Source organism: Aythya ferina, assembly GCF_964211825.1.
Source record: "Aythya ferina genome assembly, chromosome: 4".
NCBI classification, from domain to species: Eukaryota; Metazoa; Chordata; class Aves; order Anseriformes; family Anatidae; genus Aythya; species Aythya ferina.
Genome location: NC_140300.1, coordinates 29501455 through 29526412, shown reverse-complemented (window position 1 = coordinate 29526412; position 24958 = coordinate 29501455). Strand labels below are relative to the sequence as shown.

General features: G+C 36.8%; 1 protein-coding gene across 4 annotated transcripts in view; it reads left to right on the top strand.

Moving 5' to 3' along the window:
- The window catches only part of DLC1 (DLC1 Rho GTPase activating protein), a 278334-nt gene that overhangs the window by 72491 nt on the left and 180885 nt on the right, over positions 1-24958 (top strand). Inside the window, exon 1 of one of the 4 annotated variants that reach the window (XM_084519051.1) lies at positions 21460-21621. The exons of the other annotated variants lie outside the window; for them this stretch is intronic. The gene's annotated coding sequence lies outside the window, so the exon portion shown is untranslated. Of the gene's footprint in view, positions 1-21459; positions 21622-24958 lie in introns of those variants that run through there. 4 annotated transcript variants of the gene reach the window in all.

Genomic DNA, 24958 nt, shown 5'->3' with positions numbered 1-24958 from the left:
CTCTCCTATGAAGAGGTACACACAATTAAGAACAGTTTACTGTAAATCTGTAATTCATTGCAATAATTTAATTCGTTTCGGTCTCCCATATTTTGTGTTCCATACTGTAATCATATAAAAATATATAAATTTGCTGCTTTGAAAGCAGCCTTTTCCTCAGGCATCTCAAATCAATGTTCTTCTGCAGTGTTTAATAACGTTGTTATTTTCATAAACCTGTGGAAGAAACAAAGAAAGACAATATCTTTTGAGAACTCCATAGAAAGAGCTTTCAAGTAGATCTTCTAATAATAGGCTCTCTAGGACTTTTAAGTGAAGTCTAAGATAGTTCAGATAAACTTTGGATCAGAGGATGAACTTTTGGTGGCTTATCTAAATTAATTATTAATTTTGAAACTTTTGGGGTTCTCTTCTAAGATGACACTTCTGTTTTATTATGGAGATACTTGAGCATCTTCATCACCCAAGTGGTAAAGAGTGGTAATAAATTTTTATAAGATTAATGGTGATAAAGTGCTGGCTGCACTTCAGCAGTGAAATTAGAAATCAATATATAGTTGATTTCAGGAAATGTTATGGATTTATTGTGCCTGATTTGAAATTTGTTATGTCAGCTCCATTCCTTCAAAGAAAAGATATAGCCTGGGATATTGCTTCAAGGAGAGCTAATTCAGGTATCAAAATAATTGGAGTATATTTGATGAGTTTTTTGTCAATTTCTCTTCATGTGCAATCTCAGACTGGATTGAAGTTCACAAAGAGATTTTGCTTATGTGACACTGAAAAAGAAATGAAGTAACCAAACTTTTCAGTGTATGAATCCCTCATTGCTCTTTTATGGAATTTCTACATTTAGTGTTATCTACTAATAACTCTTTGTGGTGCCCTGCTTAGAAGCTTTCTGGTTTCAAACAGTTTATATGATCTCTAAGTCATCCCAAAAAGACTGGAGAGTGTAACAATTAGGGCTATTTCCTAATGCTCGCTATTATTGTTACTATTTTAAGCCATGTATCTAGATTAAATGCTATGTGTTCTGCAAAGGATGCTTAAAAACACAGCCAATATCAGCCAGTATCAACAAGATGTAAATTATCTTTAAAGAAAAGATAATAAAGTAAATGAAGAAAGAAACCTAGGTAGAAAGGTAGCAACCCATTTCTGTATAGCTGTGCCTCTTCCCTACACTAAAACTTTGTGGTTCTTAAAGTGAGGTTTATCGTTTTCTGCACTGATGCTATAAAGTTTGTTCCATTATTACATCAATTACTATTATTTTAATGTGAAAACAAATTTGCTTATGTAAGTTCAGTTATTTCCATCCATCCACTTGAATATTCGTCTTTGTCCATGAGATGTGAAGGCTGATTCTTTCGTTATAATCTGTAATATATTCTGTATTACAAGGTTAAAACTATGTTATTTAGGTGAGTTAAAAAGTTAGTTTCTTCCACAAGCTTCTGCTTGTATCACCCTGTAAGCTGACTCCAGAGGAGTCTTACATAGCCTTACCTGCTAGCTTCATTGTCCCAGCAAGGTTCCTGGGAGAGAGGTGGTAGGAATGCTTCCAAGAAAAAAATCATAAAAGAGCTACCTATTTTACTGCCGTGATTTTCTTACAAACTTTTTCACTGCTGTCTCTACTATTCATAGCATGTGATCCTTTTCTGTTGAGTATTCAGTTGTCAGCACTAGATTCTTCTTGAAAAAATAATGTGAACCTGTTGTGAGAAACTGTATCCAACATTTTTAGATCGATTTCTTATTTTATTGCCACAAAAATGCCAGGCATTGGGTTTCCAGACCTGTCACAAGTATACTTTGGTGTCTTAATCCCTGCTTACCTCAATCCTGTCTTTGCTTACTGGTATAATCTAAATTAAATATTAAAAAACTATTTTATTAATAATAAGCCGGAATAATTTAATTTAAATTTCCATTTTCATACCAGTCTTCAATTTATTTTTTTTTTAATTTAACTTAGCTCTTAGTGTATTTCTGTATAGAAACTGGTTAAGTAGGGATCCAGACTAAATTATTAGTACATAGTTATTTTTGGCAGATGTGGGCTTGTTAGGGATACACCCTTGTTAGGGTTGCATTGTAACAGTAACTTGTGTCAGCCTAGGAAAGACACGCACAGATGATAAAAATACAAACATAAATGAAATGAATATGCAGGAACACAATTAAAAATGAGAATATAATTTATATGCTATAGCTTGACTTGGCCATATGGAATTGAATTTACCTTATCATTAGATTTAGTTTGCAAATGTGGTTCAGCTAGAGCAAGATGACAGCTGTAAAGGTTAGTGATTTCCAAAGTCAAAGTCAATAATTTTTACTTCCATCTTTGCAAAAAAAAAAAAAAAAAAAAAGTGTAAATGCATTATTTTTTCACAGTTTTTCTCAGTAAGTATTTTTTAATAATTCTCTTGCAAATATTCTAGTGGAGCAATCCAACAAGCAGCACATGATCTCCTATGTTCTCCACTTATGATGACAATTAGAAATTCTGAAAATGTGGATAACAAAGGTCATAACAGACCAAGGCTCTACAGGTTAAATCCAGACATTAAAAAAGTATTAATGTATGTCAGTGGAACTGCTGTGTTTTTTGGATGCGTTTAAGTGCCTTGCTGAACTTGGGTGTTGTAGTAATTTGTAACCTTAGAGACCACAGAAGCTAGTAACTTTAGAAGTATCTATTGCAGCAAAATTACTTTCTAATTATGGTTCTTTGACTGTATTTCCTGTATAATTCAGATGTACTCTTATGCCAGAATAGATTTGTTTTCATACATGGAGATGAATAATATAATCTTGGCATCTAGCGAATGTTTTTTCTGAGTTTTGTGAAGGACAGTGGAAAATACAAATTGTGTAAATCTGGAATCTCTGTTAAAAAATGGTCATTCAAACAATGGAAATTTTTTTTCTCATGTAAGGAATCTGAATTTGCTTTTGTTCCACTTCCACATCTCTTTTCATTTTCAGATGTACTTTCTAAAGGTTTTAGGAAATAGTATACATCTGTTTTTCCAAAGGCATAATGATAATATGAGTGCTATCAAAAACTGATGAGAGATCTGAAGCCGCAACAGCTTTTGAAAGGCTAGTTGTAAGCCACGTGTCTCAGAGCTACAGTCTGTAGTATTAGTACAGTGGGCAACTGAAATCAACAGTTACTTTACCACAAAGAATTTGCTGTATTTGCACATCGCTACTAAATGGTCATAATTTTCAAGGCATCAGGAAGAATCTGGCAAGAGCTACAAGTAAAGCAAAATGAATAGTATGATTTCTTTAAAAACAAAACAAACTTAAACCATCTTGGCTGTCATTAATATTTCTCTTTTCTGCATTGAAAATTACTTCCTAAATTTTATTAATAATAAAGATATAGCATAAAAGTCAACTAAAACTGTTGGATTGTATTTTTTTTAATTATGCATATTGTCTATGGTAATTAGTGGAAAGTGGTGTTCGTAAAGCATTTCTGTTAATTGGATTAGATGACCATGAATTTTCTCTGTTGCTCTGAGGAAAGTATGTATCTTAAATATTATCTCCATCTGGGAAGCTGAAGAATGCTTTCCCACAGACTTCCTTTGTGTTTGGACTGAAGTATGATGTATTTCAAACAATCTGAAAAGTATTTAAAACAAGCTCAGTACAGGATGGGATGATTGCCAGGCCATTACAGTATAACCTTTATGCAAATTTTACTTTTGACACATTTTTGTGACAGTGTTCAGCAATAAATTTTAGAGGCTGCCAGCGTTGTCTAGACTGCAAACCAAAAGACTGTTGCACATCAAGTTATGCATTAGTTGGATTTCAGCTACCTAAAATGGTCATGAAAGTATTTGTATTTATATATGGTTCATAGTCACACAAGATCACTCCACCAAAGTGATATTAGACACCTCTAGGGATTAATGCAGAGAGCTTTAGTTTCATGCAGTAATGCTCAGAAATTTCCAATCTTGTCTGGGTTCGAAATAACTCAATGAAAACTTGGGAAAAAAAAAATGTTGTTTTAAAAATTAATTTTTAAGAAGTTGTGATTGGTAAAGGGCAATTATTTGCTGTATGTAGACTTTAAATTGCCAGTTTGAAGCCACGATAAATAAATGGACCAATGACCGACTGCCTAAAATGGCATGAGAATAGCAATTAACACCACATTTTTGAGGGAACTAAGCTAAGAAATGAGAAAGGAATGTGCATAGTAGACAAAAATAAATGTATAGCTTCCGGAAACGTGAAGCAGAATTAAACCACTTGGGCAAAGCCTTCTGGATTACATGGGGCATCACCACCGTCCACAATACATTTTTCCATTGGTAAAAGCAAAATATATAAGAAAAGGAGTTTGCTTCCTGGAACTGTTCATCCTTCCTTTACACCACCACAATGTTCATTTTGAATTAACAACTGAGGGAGAACGGAGATCTGAGAGGCACATGGAGATCAGCTTCCATCAAAACCCAGGCAGTGGAGCAGTAACCTGCAAAGTCAGTATCAGAGCACTCCCTCCTGTCTGTACTAGTAAGCTTTTGAAGCTGTAGCAAGAGCAGAGCAGCTTTTTCAGCACACCCATCTGTTGCAGACATGCCCTGTGCTAAAACCAAAAGCTTCTCTGTTAGCAGTGCTGTGCCTGGGGAGGGGGCAGAGAAGAGCAGCCCTGGGAGCTGAGGCTTTGCAGCAATGGCATCTTTGCCACTGCTATTGAGGAGTATTTGGCCACATTAGTATGGTGGTGGGTAAGTCCACAGGCATCTGACCAATTCCAGTAACTAAAAGCAAAGAAAGCAATGAAGCCCCCATGGGTTGAACTGCAGCAGGGTGGGAGCAATCTGCAAAATGTTTTCTGCAGGTTTTCTTATGCGCACTTCCCACCTTGGTAGTACCTTTGATCAAAAGCTACCTAAAAATGTATTGTTCATGCTCGCGTCATTCTACCACACTCTCTCTCTCTTAATGACGCTGTAGGAGGTTTGTGGAGACTAGGGGGTCTATGCCACAGATAGGGTGTATTGAACATTTCACGAAATGAAACAATACTGTTTCTGCTGCCAAAACACATTCCAGGCTCTGAAGGATATGGCCTAAAATGGTTATGAATTCAAATTCAGAGGGATATTCTTTCTCCTTGGGAAAAAAAAAAAAAAAAAAATGTGAGCAGCAATACAGCTTTCTGTATGTATGCATGACTGTGTGCGTGTGCTGGGGTAAATGTATGACAAATGTAAACCAGATCCATGGTCTCCTTCATAAGTCTCTCTTAGCTGTTGTCTCGTGCTTTTACAACAGTAGAACACAAGGAACTTGACTTATACACACTGAATTAATGAAAAATTGGCTCACTGTACTGTGAGGATGTCCTTCAATAATGTGCCCTGTTACAGCAATAACTTTCATATCTTAAGTTTCACATTGTTTTTGCAGTCTCACTTTACGTAAGAGTTAGAATAGCAAATGCAACACGTAAAATATTTATGTTAAATTGAAGTTTGTTTATCCTTTCCCGTGGGATGCCTCCTTCCCAAACATTTTTGCACATAGCAGATTCAATTAAACAAAGGTTCCTATTTGGATATCCTGTGTCTTACTCATTTGGGTAGCTTTTTTTAGCCTAAAATATATTATCTAATATATCTACTTTAATAATAATAACAAAACCTTTAAGGAGCTGATTCTGTTGTTTTACTGCAAGTTTTAATCTCTTGGCTGGTATTATCATTCTCCTTAAAAAAGTTTACACACACTGATGATATCATGGACATTGATATGTGTGAATCATGGCTGTATGGTATGAGGGCATGAAATACATGAAAAATCAGCAGTGCTAAAGCTTGTGCAGCACATAACTTTGAATATATTTTGGAACAAAAATTGACATCTGTAATAAAAATGAAAGAGCATGGCCACAACCAAAAATTTGGGAATGTAAACTAAGCTACTTTCCTACACCCAGATTTTCTGAAACCATCCACTTTTCTTCTGCTAAATGCCAAGCTGTATTTATCTCACGCAAATTTGGACTTGATGATCCTTATGGGTCCCTTCCAACTCGGGATATTCTATATTCTATGAAATTTCGTGGTAACTGTATGCATACATCACACCTCACTGCATCCACTGAATTCATTCCAGCACTATAAACTCACCTATTTACAAAAATTCCCTACCGCTTGATAGATAGTGACAAGCTGTTGTGGTAGATGAAGATAGTATCCTGTTCAAGCTTTGCAATTATATAGGAGGAAATGACAAGGGAGTGGAGAAGAGAAGAAATAGGACAAACAGGACAGAAATACTGAGAGACTGTAGGGGAATCAGCTTTAATCAGATTCTGAAGAAAAACATATATTCCTGAATCCTGCTGTCTTGGGGATAGTAACAAAAGCCTAAGATTATAAAGTCAATTAATTTTTTTTCTAGGTCATCCACACTTTCAGTCAGACAAAAATGTTATTCTTTATCTTATCTGTACTCTTCTTGTCAGCATGTTAAGATCACTAATTCTTCCCTTTCACTCCTGCCTTTTCAGAAACTCTTTGATTTATTTTTTTCTTCATTTCACACCTTCATCTCTGTGTGGCAGTATTAAACTTATAGAGCTTGTTTCTCCTCATGTATGTAAATGAAAGATCACTCAGTGACTTGAGAATACTTTGTATTTTTCTCCTCATGAGCATGATCATTTCATAGGGTTTCATTGCAGACTTAAGGCAGCAGCAACAGTCATAGAGCCCCGTGAATAGGTTAGGGAAGGAATATAAGTTTGCTGGAAGAAAAGATGAGCAACTTCCATGACTTGTACTCCACCTTGATGGATAGAGCTATTTCAGACATCATTAAGAGTAAGATTCGTAGTACCTTTGCCCAGCCATCATTTTAACATTTGGGTCAAATCTCTACCCAAATCCTCTTATGAGGCTGTCTAAGATGATCTGACACACACACCAAAAAAAAAAAAAAAGTGTCTTCTAACAACTTCATCAGCAGGGATAGCCTGTAGTTTCTTGGTCCCTAGTTTTGGACTAGTCCTTTCCATTACACTTAGTGACAGCTTGCACCCCAAGAAAACACTTCCTGAGGGATAACCTTTCCACGTCAACAGCATTGCCTCATGAAGTGTAATGATGAAGGTTTAAATGTCAGCAGGGATGATTGCCTTAGGATTTAAATAAAAGTTTCTTATTTTCTAACCACAGCATTCAGCAGGAGTGTGTTTACCAGCAGCAAAGCATAGTTGCAGAGCTTTGATCTTTACTTTGAAACATCTTTTAAAGTGTAAAGAAAACTCATCTATGCTGAGAACGGCATTAGAGGCTATTTCTGGAGGTTATATTCTGGAGAATCACCAGGATTCTGAAGGTGAAAGGACACTTCTGCAGTTCTCTCAACAAGTCCCTGGGAAAGTTAAAAATAAGTCTTGCTGTTTAAAAAAAATATAAAAAAAAAAAATGGCACTTGTTATTTGAGAAAATTTCTTTATTCCAGGAACTGCCTCATGTAGCAGAAATTTATTTACCATCTGTGTAGACTTGAAAAATTTTCCATCTTACCAGATACACAACTGAAATAGAAACAGATTTTCTGTCCCTATGCTTTCCACCGACCTCTGCTTTAAGAGAGTGTCGTTTTGAAATCTTAAGGCATTTTTGTGTTGACCGATGTGGGATAGTGCAATTATAGCCAATCTGTCAAACCCTGAAGTTCTGCTGGTGACCTCAAGGGAAGTCACCTTACTGTTGCTAAAGCACGTCATTTGGGGGAGGGAGAGGAGGGGTTTGCAGAGCCAGTAGCTGAAAATATGTTCTTGTTTTAATTACTGTTACAGCTGTTTTAATTGCTGTTACATTACTGACTTCTAATCAAAAAACAGTCATTTGAGAAACAAATTTTTTTCATTTGGGTACAGATGTACTTCCTTAATTTCAGAGCTCTGCAACTGCAGGGGGAGGGAAAAAAAGGATTAAAACAATAATTGCTGAATCTAGAAGTAACTTGTCCTTTAAAATGCAGAGCAACCTGTCTGTACCTCTGCATATCACTCTTGAGTGCTCACATGAATACTCAGGCCAGAAATGACCACAAGCAATTCCTAAGGGAGAGGAGTGGAAAAAAAAGTCACTGAGGAGCAGATATCAGAATAGGCAACTGTAACTTTTGTTTGCAATTCCTGCTTTTTTTTTTTTTTTTTTTTTTTCAGTTATTCTGTGAGTACATTTTACTTCAGTGTTTATACATGCTGGTGATTCTCAAGGACCTCAGTGGCTGATTGTAATTTGAGGCTGAGATGTCTTTTGATCTCATCTACTGAAATAATACTTGTGTGAGGAACAAGCTTGGTGTGAAAGGCAGGTGTCAAAACTTCCTCTTTGAAGTCCGGTGTGTTGATTTGATAAAGTATGAACTATCTGTCATTATTATCACATATTTTTTTATGCCTTATCTATTTTTACTGTCCTCAGTGTTCATTAGGGCTGGCTGATTGGTCCATCACAGATGCTTTTGCTCTCATTATTCTGAGCCTTTGAACTAGTAAAATTATATGAGATATGATATTGCTTTAACTGCAAGTATTTATTACCCAACCCTTTATTCCAACAATTTTGATCTATATTTTAAACTACACTCTCTTTTTTGGACTTAGTTATAGCATTACTACTTGACTACTCGTGGTTAGGTAAGATATGTTATATTTAAGTAAATTTATCATATAATGGTTAAAATGAACACGTGTGAATTGTAAGCCATTCGATGTTCTTTCCTGTTGCTTATAAGTAACCTATCATCCCATAATGAGGAAACTCGAACTTATATTCTCAGCATGCAATGGCATGTATTACTCAACAACCTCAGTGTTAAAATGTGAGTTGCGGTTCCTAAAATTTTTCTCATTGTTTTCAGTTAGGTTTGTGCTAGTGGGTTAGGGCACGTACCTATTGTAGTGTTTTATACTGGGCCAGGAGCATGTTTTTGAAGTGAGTTTACTGATTGATGTGATAGAAAGTGTGATAGGCGATGTTGTGGAGCCTGCTCAGAACATGCAAACTGGATTCCTTTTGGTGGTCCACTTTAGTATCTTGCATTAGCTTCATGGCTGAGTTGACTGATGGTAATGCAGTGCTCCACAAAGAAAAAGATGTATTTTAAGATGGCCATTAGCCAGGGAAAATTCTTCAGATATTAGAAAAAAAAAAGGATCTCAAAGGGTAGCAGATACACATCTGCACAGTGCAGCAGGTATAGGTCTAAAGAAGGAAATGTGAAACCCCTGCTCTGTTCTTAGTACTGGTCACAGCATCATACACCCGCCATTTGCAGTATGAGGGTACTGCAAAGCTTTCCAGTCTCTCCTCCATTCCTGGCAAAACTGGCTGCAAAACATGTAGCTGTTATGACTGGACAAAGTTAACTACCAACAAATCTTCTCAAGACGGATTTTTAAAAGAGGTCAGTATGCTGCAGTTTCCTTTTAGATGCCTCTGATAAATACTCCCTGGTAGAAAAATATGGGTTTGTGACTCAAGATTAAAATTTAGCCCCTAAGCGAACTTAGCAGTCTCTTGAGGTTTTTATACTACAGTTTTTGTTTCAGCTGTCTGAAATGCATCAGATCCAATGTAAAAGTAGAGAAAAATATTTTCCCCCTGTGCTTGTGCTTTCTAGTTCTCTCGCTAATTCCCAGTAGTCTTGTGGTAATTTGTTCATTCTGTTGGCCAGCTGTTCAGCTCTCCATGAATGCATCCTCCTGATGTGCATTTCCCAGAGTTTTACAAGTCAGTGTCCTATTGCACTTCAACATAAAACATTGTCAAAAACAAAACTATATACTGCAGATGATCTAGACAGGGAGCATAATGCAAGCATAATCAAACTCAGTCTGAAGAAGTGATGAGTGAGAAAGGAATGAGCATTACATAGTGTAAATACTTAATTAATTTTAATATGTCTGAAGTGGAAATAGAGAGCCTAGGTCTTATATACTAGCTTTCTTTTACTTTCTTAATTACTGCCTGTAGGAGAAGGGAGCTATTTGCTCATCTATTACTATTCTGTAGGCCCTTGATAGTAGGACTCTACCAAAAGGTAGTTAGTATCCCCCACCGTTGCCATAAAGATTAGCTCCAGTCTTTGGTAAGGACAGAATTGTGCGCTACAAAGTTCTGGTTTGGTTGTACAAGGGAAAGAGAAAGTGTGTGAGCAGACTGAAACAGAAATAGCTAATTTGTTCCCTAATACTCATGGAACACATTTTTCACCAAAAATGGCTTGTGGGATTACTAAACACTAAGAGTTAAGGGAGCTGAAAACAGGGATGGTTTTACTCCTGGTATTACCCCAGGATCTTCAAGACAAAAGAGAAATTCAACAGTTAGAGTTCATTGCACTCTCCTGGTTATCTCAAGGCTTTTGTATTTATTTTTTTTTTTGGTATCAAATATGCAAAGGAAATACTTGTATACACAGTTTTATTTTAAGACTCTTGTTTATTGTGAGCCCTAACATTTGATTCAGTGGTATACAGTGCTTGGATTCAATTTGAAATATAATTCCTTACAGACGGGGGGGAAGAGGGAAGGAACTCTGGTGTATAGAATTGTGTAATGGTAAGTATGGTTTATAGTGGATATTTTGGATCTGGGCCATTTATCTAGTTAGGATGCTCTTTTATTTAACATTGTCAAAGATTTACACCCAGGTCATAATGCCAGCAAGCACAGCAATGTGGTCTGTGACTTAACCCAATAATGCTCAAGGATCCTCCATGTGTCAGGAGGAATCTCTGGCATCTACTTCATTACCTTGTCGGTCATGAATGGTTCCCATTACTCCATGACCAATGGTGAGATTTGTCTTCTCTACCATGACGAAAGCATAAAATCTTCTCTCTTTCTCTGGGAGCTTCCATGTTGTATGCATATGTATTATATGGCATTGGTTTTGATCATTTTTGGCAGCGTGTGGAACAGTTGCTTTGTGATTATATCACTTTGCATGCTCTGTAGGGAAATAAGATAAGCATTCATTTGTTCTAGTTCAGTCTGTCCTTTAGAAATGATCTCCATCTGCATCTTACTTTTGTCTTTTAAAAGGCAGTAGGAGAGTTTCTAGAAATATTCATTATAGTTTTTTTTTTTGTTTGCTTGTTTTTTAACAAAAAGCTTCTATTTCATTTTTATCACATAATGTCCAGTAAACATCCTACCTTGTTGATTTGTTGTTTAGAGAGATTCTAGCTCAAACTCAGCACACCGGGAGAAGAATTACTGATAGCAACATCAGTGCAAGCATAAATAAATCAAAGCAGAGAAGTCCTGTTATTTATTCTGAATCAAAGGTGCTGGTGTGTTAGGGCTGGAGAGTTCTCTGAATTCCAATACATCTTTAAATCCTGAGGGTATACCATGTAGTCAAAATGAGCATTTATGTGTATTTTCACTTATGACAGTAAAATGCTATTAATTACATAACTTATAAAAGTATTATCCCAGTCATAATAAATTAATGCATATAATAATATAATAAGTCAAAAAATAGAAAAAGTATTTGGCCATATCATTGGTATTTTTGTGAACTGTGCCTATTTTTGTATTTTGGTATTTTTGTAGCCTGTGACTGACCTTTGGTAGCCAGAAATTTTGAACTCTCAGGAAAATCTGTTAATAAATAACCATTTTGTTTGCTTGTTTGTTTTTGTTTTGTTTGTTTTTAAATTAAAAGCTTCCTCTGGAATAAAATAGTAGTGTTCCTATCAGGACGTTATCTTTTAGGAGTGTTCTGATTACTTCTGCCAGATATTTTAAGGAAGTTGTCTTGGTAGTCACCAGAGCCATCCACATTTCCTTGTTTCCTAGCATGTAAGAAAAGATGCTTTCTCATTAGTGATGGAGATATTTTTGCTGAGCTGTATCCACTGACAAATGAACTGTCTCACCTGGGACAGGATATGGTCAATCCTGTGGGGAGGCAGAAGCAGCAAAAGGGCTGGGTATTTTGGCTAGGAGGAGATAGAAAAATAACAAATCTGGAAAGTTGCTTATTTATCTTTCACTTACTGCTGTGCCCTCCCTATCCATAACCATGGAAGTTACACAGAAGAATCCTATTTTTTGTTACCTGCTGCACTCATTGTGCATGACAATTGCCCTATCACCTGTTCATAAAAACATTGAAAGTGTTTAGTGACTATGTGAAAATATACTCCTAGCAGGCCAGAGAAAAATTCCCAACAAGAAAGAGACCTCTAATATTAACATTTCACTTAAAAGAACCGCTTTATGGGAGCCAGCGCTCCTACAATTAGGCAGTCTCTGCTAAATTATGCTGCAGTGGAATTTACTAACCGGAAAGATAATGCTTTTTCCTTGAAAGAAAAACTCAAAAGATTTGATAATTAGCCCTCAGAGGAGTCCATTGGTTATTTCACAGCTGTGGAAAAAACAGTAGAGACCTTATTTATTGACCTAGCTATCTGATAAATCAGGAAGAGATCAGTGTCATGGAATCTTTTTGAACAGACCACCTCCTGACACTGGGAAAGATCCAGATGAGGTCAAAACCCTCAGCTTCCTGTCTCAGACAGGAAAAGGGGGAAAAAAATCTGATAAACATAAAACTACACAGAGCTGCTCTGGAATTCTCTGGAGATGAAGAGAGGTGGGGGCAGAACATTTAAAAAAAAAAAAAAAAAAAACACTTGTTAAATTTATCAAGACAGTACATGCATTCAACAAATATCAAGAAAACTCTCATTTACATTTTTCCAGTTTGATTACACTGTCAGAACTGAGACTGAAACATGAGAACCAGTAATGCAGCATCCCCCACAGGCACGGTCATAGTGAACACAGTTCTTACCCCACTAACCAGAGCATTCAATACACTTCCAAATGTTATCACGCCAGGGATGCATCAGAGAAGGTGGCCAGCGCTGTTGCTTAGCTTCAAATCCTGCTTTTAGCCTTACGAGAAACACTTATCCTGCCTATCATTTTCAAATCCTTAAAATGGAATTAAAACCATTTTCCATTGTCACAGAGCACTGGGTGGTTAAATATAAGACGCACAGAAAACATTGTAGTAATAGGAGACATAAAATTATCTGAGATACATTGGTAGAATTTCCTTAGAAGTTTTGAAAGCTAATTTTCAGTGTTGCAGTATTGCTTCTGCTTGTTGTACTCCCTTATATGAAGTATGATGATACTCATCATACTTTAGATGAATTTCTGATGCTTTAAAAGTCCCACACAAAATAACCTGTAGGTGTGCTCTTACACATTTGCATGTGCTTCCTGAGGTCTCTAAACAGAAGTTTGAGGAAAATACATTGCAATTTTCCCAATGCCTTTTTCTGCAGTTCTTCTCTGTAAGCAAACGTTCCTCTCAGCTCTCTATTCATCTCTTTTCTTTTCAGGAATTTAATAGCCTTTTCTGATAGTATGTACATATCAATACGACTATTGAACTTAATTGCACATTTAGAGACATTTATCCTCCTAGGCATAAACATCTCTAGTGGCAGCAGAGTCTAGCATGAATGAAGTTAGAACCATTCCTTTAAAACAGGAAAATAAGCCTTGGAAAACAGAAAAAGAAACTCTTGGAATGAAAAAGCCTCTCCTGTGTGTGCTTGTCCTGGACGATACACACAGCAGATGGACAGAAATCACCTAGTTGAAATCCTAATTTTGTTGCTAGCAAACTCCTGATTACTTAAAAAGGCCTCAGATTTCATCTACAGTCGTCTAGTAATCTTGCTTGATGATAAGCTCTATTATCTCATTATTTATTTATTTTTTTTAAATGAAGAGGAGCCAAATGGTATTTTGCATGTGTTAATAAACACACTTAGTGAAACAGACATATTGGCATTTGTATCCCGTTGATGTGAGTCAGAGGAAGCAGGATTTAACTCAAATAACAGTGGAACTAAAGTTTATAAATATTTTATTGAAAATTGTAGTTATGCATTTATCTTTCTTCAGTGTGTAGACAGACGTGTTTGATAACAATGACGTTTATTTTAACATTAAATTGCAATACAGTGAGAAATATTTTGAGATTCCACATGCCTTGTTCTTCAAACCCAGCAATCCCTGGTCTAGGACTGTTGCTATAATTTGTCCAAATGTTCCTCAGGTCTGCAGTGTTCTTACTGTCGTTCTTCCTTGGGGAGGCCAGCTGGTGCTGCCTATAAATTCACTATAGCTTTCCCTGGCACTGGCTGTAGAATGGGACAGGATCTTTCCCCAGACATGTATTTCTCCGCATTTCTGAGACTGTGGTTTCATGCTTTTGGCCTCACCCGTGAATCAGTAGCTGGAGCTTTCATGCAATGTTACTTTCTTCCTGAGTGGATTCTGTCGTGGTGTGTCTTCTGTTAAGCCGATAAAAGTTGGCATACACCACAGATAAAAATCAAGCCCAATAACCTGATATTAAATATATGTATAAAATCATGTAGGGTTGGTAATTCTTCAATTCTACTGGGATAATGTAGTCATATCTCATGAGATAATGCTTGATTAAATTGAAAAAAAATACTGGAGTACACTTAAATGCTCTCAAGCTAGTTATCTCAAGTTCTCTAATAGAAACATTTTGATTGTATGAGGACATACGCTAATCTGTGCCAGCTGCTCTGTCGTTAACTATTCCAAAAGCCTCATTCTCCCTCCTCAAGCAATTTTTTTTTTTTCACTGCAGACATATTTCATGCAAAAGCTATGCCGGCCTTTAAAGATGTTTTAGGCTTTTGTCACAAGATGCAGTGGCAATGTTTATTTTTATTTTTTTATTTTTTTTATTTTTTGATATTAGGAAACCCTACATCTCAAAGGTTTTTAAAAGAGTAGCCAAACATCATCTTATTTCCTTCTTTATGAATTTAAATACCCATGCAGTTGTATGGTTATTATAGGACAGAGAGAGAAATGTAGAGGATAGAGTAATGTTACTGCTTCATCATAAAGATGAACTATTATTTTTAAAGAAGTTAGTAAAATTTCAATCAAGCATGAGTCTATTCATTTATTTGTTTGCCACGTCTGCCAGTTAACTGGAGATGATATCCCATTACCAAAAGTCACTGTTTGTGTTGCACCAAGGGAGTCTTCCAAGATGAACAATTTCTGAAATGTGAATCGTAGTAAAACCAGTTGGACTTTAATTCTGAAAAGCAAAGGATCAGGTCTCAAATGAAGATTTGCACTTCGTTCTGTTGTTATCAACAAAACTTTAATTTATGAAAGAAAAAAAAAATAAGGTTAAAAATATACATATTAATGCTTCCATTTAGGGCAGATTTTGAAACAAACGTTTTTACTCCATGCTTTGGTGGTTTTATGCTTTTTGCTTGAGGACATGCTATTGTTACTACATCATGGTTTTATGATTCATTAAACTTCTTCTCTGTATATGTAAGCGGACACGTCTTAGTGACATACCATAGGCTGCACATTGCATAGTCGCAAAGGGGAATGAGTCACCTGGAAAAGAAGCCTGCCCAGCTGGAAACTGTGGAGCCAGTCCAGCTGAAATAGACATGTGCAAATTTCATTTTTATTTTGCTTAATAAAAAAGCTTAATAATTACATGGCATGTGCTTATGCATCTTAAGAGGCTGAAAAACTTAGCCTGATTAGGTATTTCCATAGAAAAGAGTAGCCAGAATTGTGGACTTACTGATTTATATGAGCATAGCATTTTGGCTAAAAGATTTAGCATTTAAATTGTGCTTTTCTGGAATCCAGCTACAGTAGTATAAACAGATGTGTACATGGGAAACGTTAATGCATGCAATCTCCTTGCTAACTCTTTCTGATTCTTTATTATCCATTGGTTATCTAGTTTACCAGCACTCCCTGAATCTTGACATTTCTGCTCCCCCACCTTTTTTTTTTTTTTTTCCAAAAAAAGGTGTTTCTATGTGGGTGGCCTACAGGAGAGACTCCTTATCAGGTAGTGTAGCAATAGGGTAAGGGGTAATGGTTTTAAACTAAAAGAGGGGAGATTTAGATGAGATGCTAGGAGGAAATTCTTCACTCAGAGGATGGTGAGGCACTGGCACAGGTTGCCCAGAGAAGCTGTGGATGCCTGATCCCTGGAAGTGCTTGAGGCCAGGCTGGATAGGGTTTTGGGCAACCTGGTCTGGTGGGAGGTGTCCCTGCCTATGGCAGGGGGTTGAAATTAGACAGTCTTTAAGATCCCTTCCAACCCAAATAATTCTATGAGTCTACATTGGTGCAGAACAGTCTGGCTGTTAACAAGTTTCTCTGGCTTGTTAACAGCTGGATTCTACCAACCTGAAATTGATTCACTAAATCATATTTGGAGATTAAATAACACCAACTGTGAAGAAAGGACCAGTTAATTATCTTATTCTCTTAACTTGAAAGCTGGAACTACTGAAAATATCCCCCAAAGAGAAGCTGAGGATTCGTGAAAATCAGGACAGGCTGATTGCTGGTCTCTCTCTTTACACTCTGATCTCATAAAGTCAATTAGAGTATCAGACTCTTGACTTAAATAATTCAGTGCCCAACAGGCACAATCCCTAATCTTGTCATTAAACCCAAGAATTAAAATAGTTTCACCACTTTCGCTTAGCACCAGTCTCTAAATGCACCGAATTTCTACAGCCCCATCATTGCAAATGATAACGCCGCATAGGCTCACTAATGTGCCCAGCTGATCCAAAAATAACACTATGAATTCTTGGAGCTTATATTTGGATATCAAAGACCTGTCAGAAGCCTTCCCATGGTGCTCACTAACAGTAGAGAGATATCTTTTGTTGTATTTTAAGTGTATCATTTGTCGTATCTACTAATAATCTGTCCCATCCCTTTGTAGTTAAGATTACAGTAACTTTTGAATTATTTGAAACTGAAGTAATACTGCAGTAGTCTATGACTCACTAAATATCACTGGGATAACTATACCATGCTCCTTCCCACAGCTCTACTCACTGATATTCCACTCAGTCTTTATTTGGGTGAGGCTTAACTTGGAAACTAACTTTTAGACACATGGGTGTTATGATTCCTTCAATAGGTCCATCTTGCTGAGCATGAATTATATGCTACCCTACTTGCATAACCTGAAAATCACTTAGAATCATTTCATTGAGGTTGGAAAAGACCTCTAAGATCATCTGGTCCAACCCTGAATCTAACGATACCAAGTCCACCATTAAATCATGTCACTAAGCACTAAAAGCTACTGTTCAAGTGCAGGAGTTACCTAGAGACTAAATTACACCTTATCCTCTCTAACTGGCAAATCTTGGGAATTTGGGGTTATTTTATTTTATTTTTTTTCACAGAAATTCTGCATCAAGGTAGGGTGACATCACTGAAAAGATAGATTTACCGAGTTAGGCAATCATTTCTGGTTATTTCATAAACTGTGTTCTGTCTGCAGCCACAGATGTGTCATAGGGGAGATTGACTTCGTTCTCTGTTCTTAATGTGGCTTAGTGGTTACAACCAGGTGTTTTATGCTGCTTGGTTATTAAAGTCTTTGCAGTTTTAATAGCCTATGTTGTTTGTTTCCTTATGTCTGTGTTTATGCTCTTTTTTTGGATCAAAGATGCAGAGCCAGACATAACATGCCCCACAGCTGCTCTGCTATTCCCCTACTTCCTCGATATATGCTCATTGTTCATTGCAAATGTGATTGTGCTACCAATTTTTTAACTCAACCATATCCCCCACAAATGTAATGTGTAAACCACAAATGTCAGAATCATATTTTCAATGACAAAATACAGACTAACACTCCATGTAATTGGAAAAAATAGGTACTTGTGGCTCAGGGAGACAGACAGAAAAAAAAAAAAAAAGCAGAAACAAGATTTTCCTCCAACACTCCTGAAGACAATGCTTTCCATATTTAGAGAGATAAAGATATGCTTCAAGATAAACATTTATTTCAGAGAAACTAACTTTAATATTTCAAGCTGAGGAACTTAAAGGAAACTTCACTCTGCCATTTGCAATGCTTATGTTTGTGATCTCTTCCTTAAAAAAATCACTTGAAGGTAGAACGGTTGAATTAGAGAGCCGTGATTTGTGATCATTGCCTCTTAACCCTAGACTTTGGAAACTATATCACTACCAGACCAGTTGACCATTCTGCAAGATTGTGTGGATCATTGATGATCCATTTAGTGGCCCCAAATCAGTTGAACTAACAGAATTGGTTCATGTCAGGTAAGCCCATTTCAAAGCCATAGAAGTTAGTTCAGATTTTTCCAGTGGCCTGATGCAGGGTGAGTTAGGCAAAGGGCAAGCTAGCATTTCTGAAAATATTTGAGTAAATTAAGTAATTTGCTTTGTCTACTTCTCTTGAAGCTGAACTGTTGATATTACTCTCATGACATTAGGGAATGACAATCATGCCATGCCGAGATTCTCAAAGATATACGATTAAATCTAGGTGAATAAGTTTTCCCTGCAATATATCCAAGCTAACAGCTTTTTCAAATACCTTCTCAAAATAGTGATGTTCAACACTTTAAAAATATCCCTTGCTAGTTGCTGTTCATAACTGAACTTTCTATGCTACATTGACCACATGAAGCTTCAGGCTGCTTGTGAAGAATAACAGAAGACCCCAAAATCTCAATTTCATATTCTCTTTAGGGTTATTTCTTTGTTATTTGTTTTTCCCGTCCTGAATACTACTATTTCCAAGGTTCTTTGCACCCTATTTTCTTGGCATGCATGAGTTTTATTCCATCTGTTTTTTTTACAATGCAGCTTGTTCATTGTTAGTAACATCCTGCTTGAGTGTTTATAGTGGTGTGTTCATCCAGTTAAAATCCACCAGAAGTATATTGCCGAGATCATAGCAAGGTGCTGATTGACAATACTGTTGTTTTTTTTTCCAGTCTGGAGCAAGTTTGAATTTCTTATTCTTTCCTTTCAGATCCTTCTCTTTCCTTATACACAGTGATAATGAGTTTTCCTTTCCTGTGTTCTTTTTTACATCTCATACTAGCTAAATTGTTGGTCAGAGTTTTTTACATTTTCATTCAGAAAGTCTTTTCAATGTCAATCTTATTGCAACTATAGAATGCTTCAAAACTTTATGTTTAGTTTAAAAGTTGTCTGTGTCATGTTCTGAGATTTTGTGATATCTATAGCCACAATTAATAGAATTCTCCAGTTAATGAAATTTTGTCTTCTAGATTCAGGTGGGAAAAAAAAAATAAATAAAAATAAAAATTGAAAGCATACTACAATTAAATCATTAAAAAATATTTGCAATTTTTAAGAGTGAAATTATATTCACACCAATAATGCTTCTTTAAATGTGATCCAAATTTGTTAAACATTAGTTAAAGCATGTGATTTAATACTAGCTCTATCATTTTTGTCTGTTTTACCCTACCTCCTTTTTGAGAAAACTCTTCAACTTAAACTTCCAATTTCACAGAGCCACAGATGGAATAAATAATAAATTTGCATCCATTTTTTTCCTATACATGTGTGTATATATACTATGTATGCAGGTATACATTCATATACATATATATTAATCTCCTGCATCACTGTTATCATATTTACTATGTAGATACATTGAGTCTCAGGATTTAGTGCCAACTTCATCTACACTCAGACTTCCAAGCTCTTGACTATAGGTTACTGGGCCCTTTGTGGATGCACACACTGACACAGGCTGACTGACTGAACTTGAATTAAGCAGCATGTCATTTCTGAGAGATAAGCACGTCTCCCCTTCTGTTCCTGCAAGGCAGCAGCTGCAGAGGGAAGCTATCAGTCATCAGATCACCAAAACAGAGATGTGCAGGTGCATAATTGCGCTTCAGGCTATGCTGGGTGGCAGGAGTTCACCTCTCAGCTGGCACCAGCACAGAGCACAATGTTTTTCCTTCCTCCTGATCTAGACCATCAGAGCTGAGCACTGATGCCATTACCTGCTAAACTCCGAATGGAATTCACAGAAACAAAAAGGAAAATGCTGCAGATGCAGCCCAGCCTCAGCCGGACTCAAGGCCAGCTATTGCATTGCTAGTTACCTCTTCATTGGCTGTGGAGGTCCACATTTCATCTCAGGCTGTCATTTACTGTTTATTACTGCCTTGATCTTCAGTGTAAACACAGCCTGTAGATAAATGTGTTGAGAATTCAGGTATGACAATTGCGCAGTAATCTGTCATGTCAATATTTCTAATGATTTTTTTTTTTTTTTTTGGAATAGCTTATTTTTTACTGTACAAGAAAATCTAGAAGTAGATAAAAAAGCAGGGGAGAACGATAAAATCTAGACCTGGTTTTCCATCTAATACCCGGGCATGCAATTTGAGAATACAGTATTTTTGCTCTTGCTGATAGAGGAAGCAAAAATCCTCAGCCAGTGCTGGCGTAAGTCACACAATGCCCATCATGGCTGAGTTATGAAATGACGTGAAAGAAAACTATATAGTGATATCCTAGTAGAATACTGTTGGAGCTGAACTTTCTCTTCAGTTGCAATAATTTTGGGGTGTTTTTAAAATGAATGTACAGTGCTATTTAGTTACTAATCTATTTCTCTTACTTCCTAAAGGAGATTAGTTATCATATAATAGCAATTAGTTTATGGATGGGCTTGGTCCCAGGGTATGACTGGATGGTATGACAAGGGTATGACAAGTACTGGAGGGTATGACAAGTATTTTGTGTAAGGCTGTATACAATACAGCAATACATATCCAACAACAGTACTAACACTAAGTTGAAATACAGTAAAGTGGTAAATCATTGAGCAAAATGCTTAGCTGCATTCAGTAATAGTAACTATACTTTCTGCCTAATCTTGCTTTACTAGTGATTTTAGTAGATAATAGTTAACTTAGTTTCCACCAAGTAATGGAGAAAATAAGGAGAACCTTAACAATTGGTTGGAAGGGACTTCAGGAGGTCCTTTGTCTAGCCTTCTGCTCAAACAGGGCTAGTTGCAATGTTGCCAGGTTGCTCAAGACTTTGCCCACTTGGGTCTTGAAAACCTCTAAGGATGTGCAGCCTCTCTGGGTGACCTGTTCCACTGCTGGACTCTCCTAGGTAAAAGTTTTTCACTTATATACACTCTGATCCTCTCTTGTTTCTACATTTGTACCTTTGCACTTGTGTCATAGCCCCGTGCACCTTTGGGAAAGTGATGGCTCCATCCTCATCAGTTATGAGGGCTGCGGTGAGGGTGCCCTGAGGCCTTGCGCTGAGCGCTGAGGCTTAGGCCTACGCCATCTTGTGGCCACAGAGGGCAGGGAGCAGAAGGCAGAGGGCTGGGGAGCAATTGCTGCCTGCTAATCCCACAGCCCACAAAATTATCCATCTTTCTGACAAGCATTCATATCACCTGCCTCTTGTTAACCATGGTAATTGATGACTGTTTACTGCCTGGAGGTTTCAGTGTGCTGCCAGTAGGTTTTGCCTCACAAATGCTGGGAGGTGAAATGGCTTCCAAATGACTTTTAGTTGCTTCACAACAGAATGATGCCCTGAGAATACCGGGCCCTTCAGCATACTGGGCCTTTCTCTTGCTAGTGATGAACTTTTACTACGGGTGAAGCCTATGTAGAAGGTAAAGGGTTTTGCAAGTTGCTTATCAGCAGGAGAGTCTAGGAGAAGCTAAAGAGAGATGTGAGAGTGGCCATAGATGGGAAAAAAAGCAGTTCCTGTCATTGCAGAGTAGTGGAGAAAGATTTGGCCTAAATGAGAGACTAGGGGGACTATCATACAAGGGGAAGGAAAAAAAAAAGTCTGTCACAAAGAGTGATAATTGGCAAAAATAAGAATTAATGAGTTCAAGCTAAAGAAAGATTGTGATTTCACTTTAGAACTGTTTTTTTAGTGCTGAGGAGGGTAGCACTGGAATAAAACCTCCTTTGCTTGGGGCCTTTGTGGTGATTTGTAAGAGGAGCTGAAGGACCATCTGTCAAATATGACAGAGCTGTCATTGAGAGGGAGACAGATGACATTGCATTTCAAGATCTCTTCGAGTTGTATTTTTAATAGATTTATGACTTTCTATTGTTAGCTCATTAATAGTGTATATAAATGTGTGATGTTTGCTATTGTATAGTAATGCAGTTGGAATCCATTTTGTTGATGGTTTCAGATAAAAATGATCAGTAGACTTGGGAAGCTGAACTTGCTGTTGAAAAAGCAACGAATGCTTAAAGCTAAGTAAACAAAGTATACTCATTTAAATGTTTATGGGAAATTGCTTTTTTTAGGAAATTGCTCCCATCATGGGGAGCATCTTTAGGTGTGGAGTTTGGATAGAAATGCTAAAGGAAAATGAGTATCTGAAGTGGATTACAGTGAAAAATCTAAGAAAAAAAACCTTTCAAGTGGTAAATAAATTCAGAAAGGTAGCTACAGAAGAATGAGGCTTTCAAAGTAACTTTGTCTTCTGTTTGTGTGTTACATTGGCTGTGTCCTTTGATGTGAATGGATAGCCCACCCTAGGGGCTACTTTACAGGCTAGTGTATGTGTCTGAGCGAGCCCTCAATGCCATGCACCGTGCACAGATTAGTCCCATTAAGAAACATTTTATAGCTAGAATAATTTCAGTGTGCGTAAACATATTTCAAAGGCATACATGAAATAGCTGAATATATTATAAAGGAAAGCTGAATAACTTGTCTGAACCACAGACTTTTACAAAATTCCAGTCAACCACTTACCACATGATCAGACACTTAGCTTTGAATTTCAGACAACAATATGCAGAAGGCAGATGATATTAAGTGGTGTCTGAGGTAAACAAATTTTTTTTGGTTCCTTTTACCCAATATGGGACATTATCAGCCCCGCAGAAGCAATCTTGTAATTGCTGTAGAATTTCAAAGAAGCTGACTTGACTGCAGCATCTTGGCTATTTGATACAGGAAATATCTTAGCTGTAAAATACAGAGCGGGCCATATAAAGGATGATCCAGCTTCCTTTGATTCTGTAATTTCTCAAAACCTCTGATTGCTATTTATTACAATTTTCTAAGAATTCAGAGTTAACGAGAGAGCATGCGCTATAAAGGCTTTCAGAGCTATCTAGGATCTCCTCATGTGGCTGAAAAGAAAAAAATATTCCCTTGATTGACAGTTTCCACTCCCCACATATTTGTTCTCAGTCACAGTTTGGGGAGATTGATTTACGTATGACTTGGCTTTCATGTAGTTAACTTTACAGGGATGAAATTAAAATCTGATTTTGGAACCTTTTTGTTGAAATGGCTTTGCTGAAGTGAGATCTGAATACTTAAGGTTGTTGAGTATTAACCCAGACCTGAACTCTAAATTTGTTTCAGTCTTATTTGGAAATAGAAATTTTATCATTCTTTGAGACTAAGATTTTTACCTACACCCACTCAGTCACCAAAAACGGTTCTTATAAATAAAAATGTGCTGCAGGTTATGACACAAAACTACTCTTAGTTCAACTCTTACTGTGCAGAAGTAATTTAATAAGAAAGTAATTGTCAGTGGGACAATCTAATTTTCACATGGGAAAGAATAAGTTCTTTTCCAAGAAAACAAGGCACTTAGAATCCTTTCACTGAATATAAAATATTAGCAATAGATTTTCTCATGCTATCATATTCTCCTACAGGCTTGTGACAAAAAAAAAAAAAGGTATCTCTGGCATTTCATCAGCTATGTAGACTGGCAACTAAAGAAGGATGCATGTGTGAATTGAGGGGCAGGGTACAGAAACTGACTGCTCTTTTTTTTTTTTTTTTTTTTTTTTTTTTTTGACAGTACTCTCTTTCAAACTCTCCCCAGCTATTCTAGAAATGTTGAGATTCGCCTAAGTTCTTTGTGGTAGTGTCCTGAAGAAAAACATTGGAGAAACCCTCAGACTCTTCAATGCCTGTAAAGTCAGAGTAACTTCTTCCTTAAAAATAAGGTTACACTTATGTGGTCACTTAGCACCAACATAAATTCAAGCTGTTGGAAGAAATAAAAAATCAGTGCTGCTTTTTGTCCCGCCTTTTTGGCCTGCACTGATGTTTGCATGGTTACAGAGATCCTTCCATGCTGGGGAACTGATCTTGCTCAGCAATGCCCCTTTCTCAGGGACTGTGTTCAGCTGGATCCCTGCTGGCTCTCTACTGGAGACTCGAGCTGGCAAAAGGGAGGTGAGGGGTGGCCAGGGAGAGAAGACAAGGGAACTGTAACTAATAGTAAAACTGAATTTTGGAAAAATTGAAGCAATTATGGCCTATATCAGACCATGGTTCAGATATCCATTTTATACAACCAAGTTTGGGCAGAGCTATAAACAGAACAAAGTTACTAAACAAGTTTGTCCTCATCACAGTGATATATATGAATCTTGAAATACTAAATTGTTACTAACATCATGTAAGATAAAAGTTAAGGCAAAAGTGTATTTTAAATTATTGACTACTGTAAGGTTTAACAGTGGATTTACTATATAATAGTAAACATCCATTAGAGTTTGTCTTCATACTGAAAAGAATCTTTGAAAGGAAGAAATGAGCAGTGTATGAAATCCATGGAGCAGTACAGCCATCTCATTGCTAGAGTCAAAATCAAGTGCACTTGTATAGTCTTAGGATCAGTCTAAATATAGTAAATATAGAGAAGCCGAGCAGAACACATGGAGTAACTTAAAAGCACTGGTCTTGCAGCAGCATGGGGAGGCAAGCAAGTAGATCTTTGAGTTTGGCGGCTTTCGAAGTGTTTGACCGCAACTCTTCCCATTTTTGAACATAGTCCTTAATTGTATGAAGAGACAATTTTGGAGATGCATGTGCAATGTAAATACTCTCATTGTTACAATGGTATCATGGGACTTCACATTGGTTAAGCCCTGCAGTAAAAAGGTCATTCAGTTTTATAAATGTTATCTTGATAGACTGATAACCAAATCAATTGTGTCATGCAAATC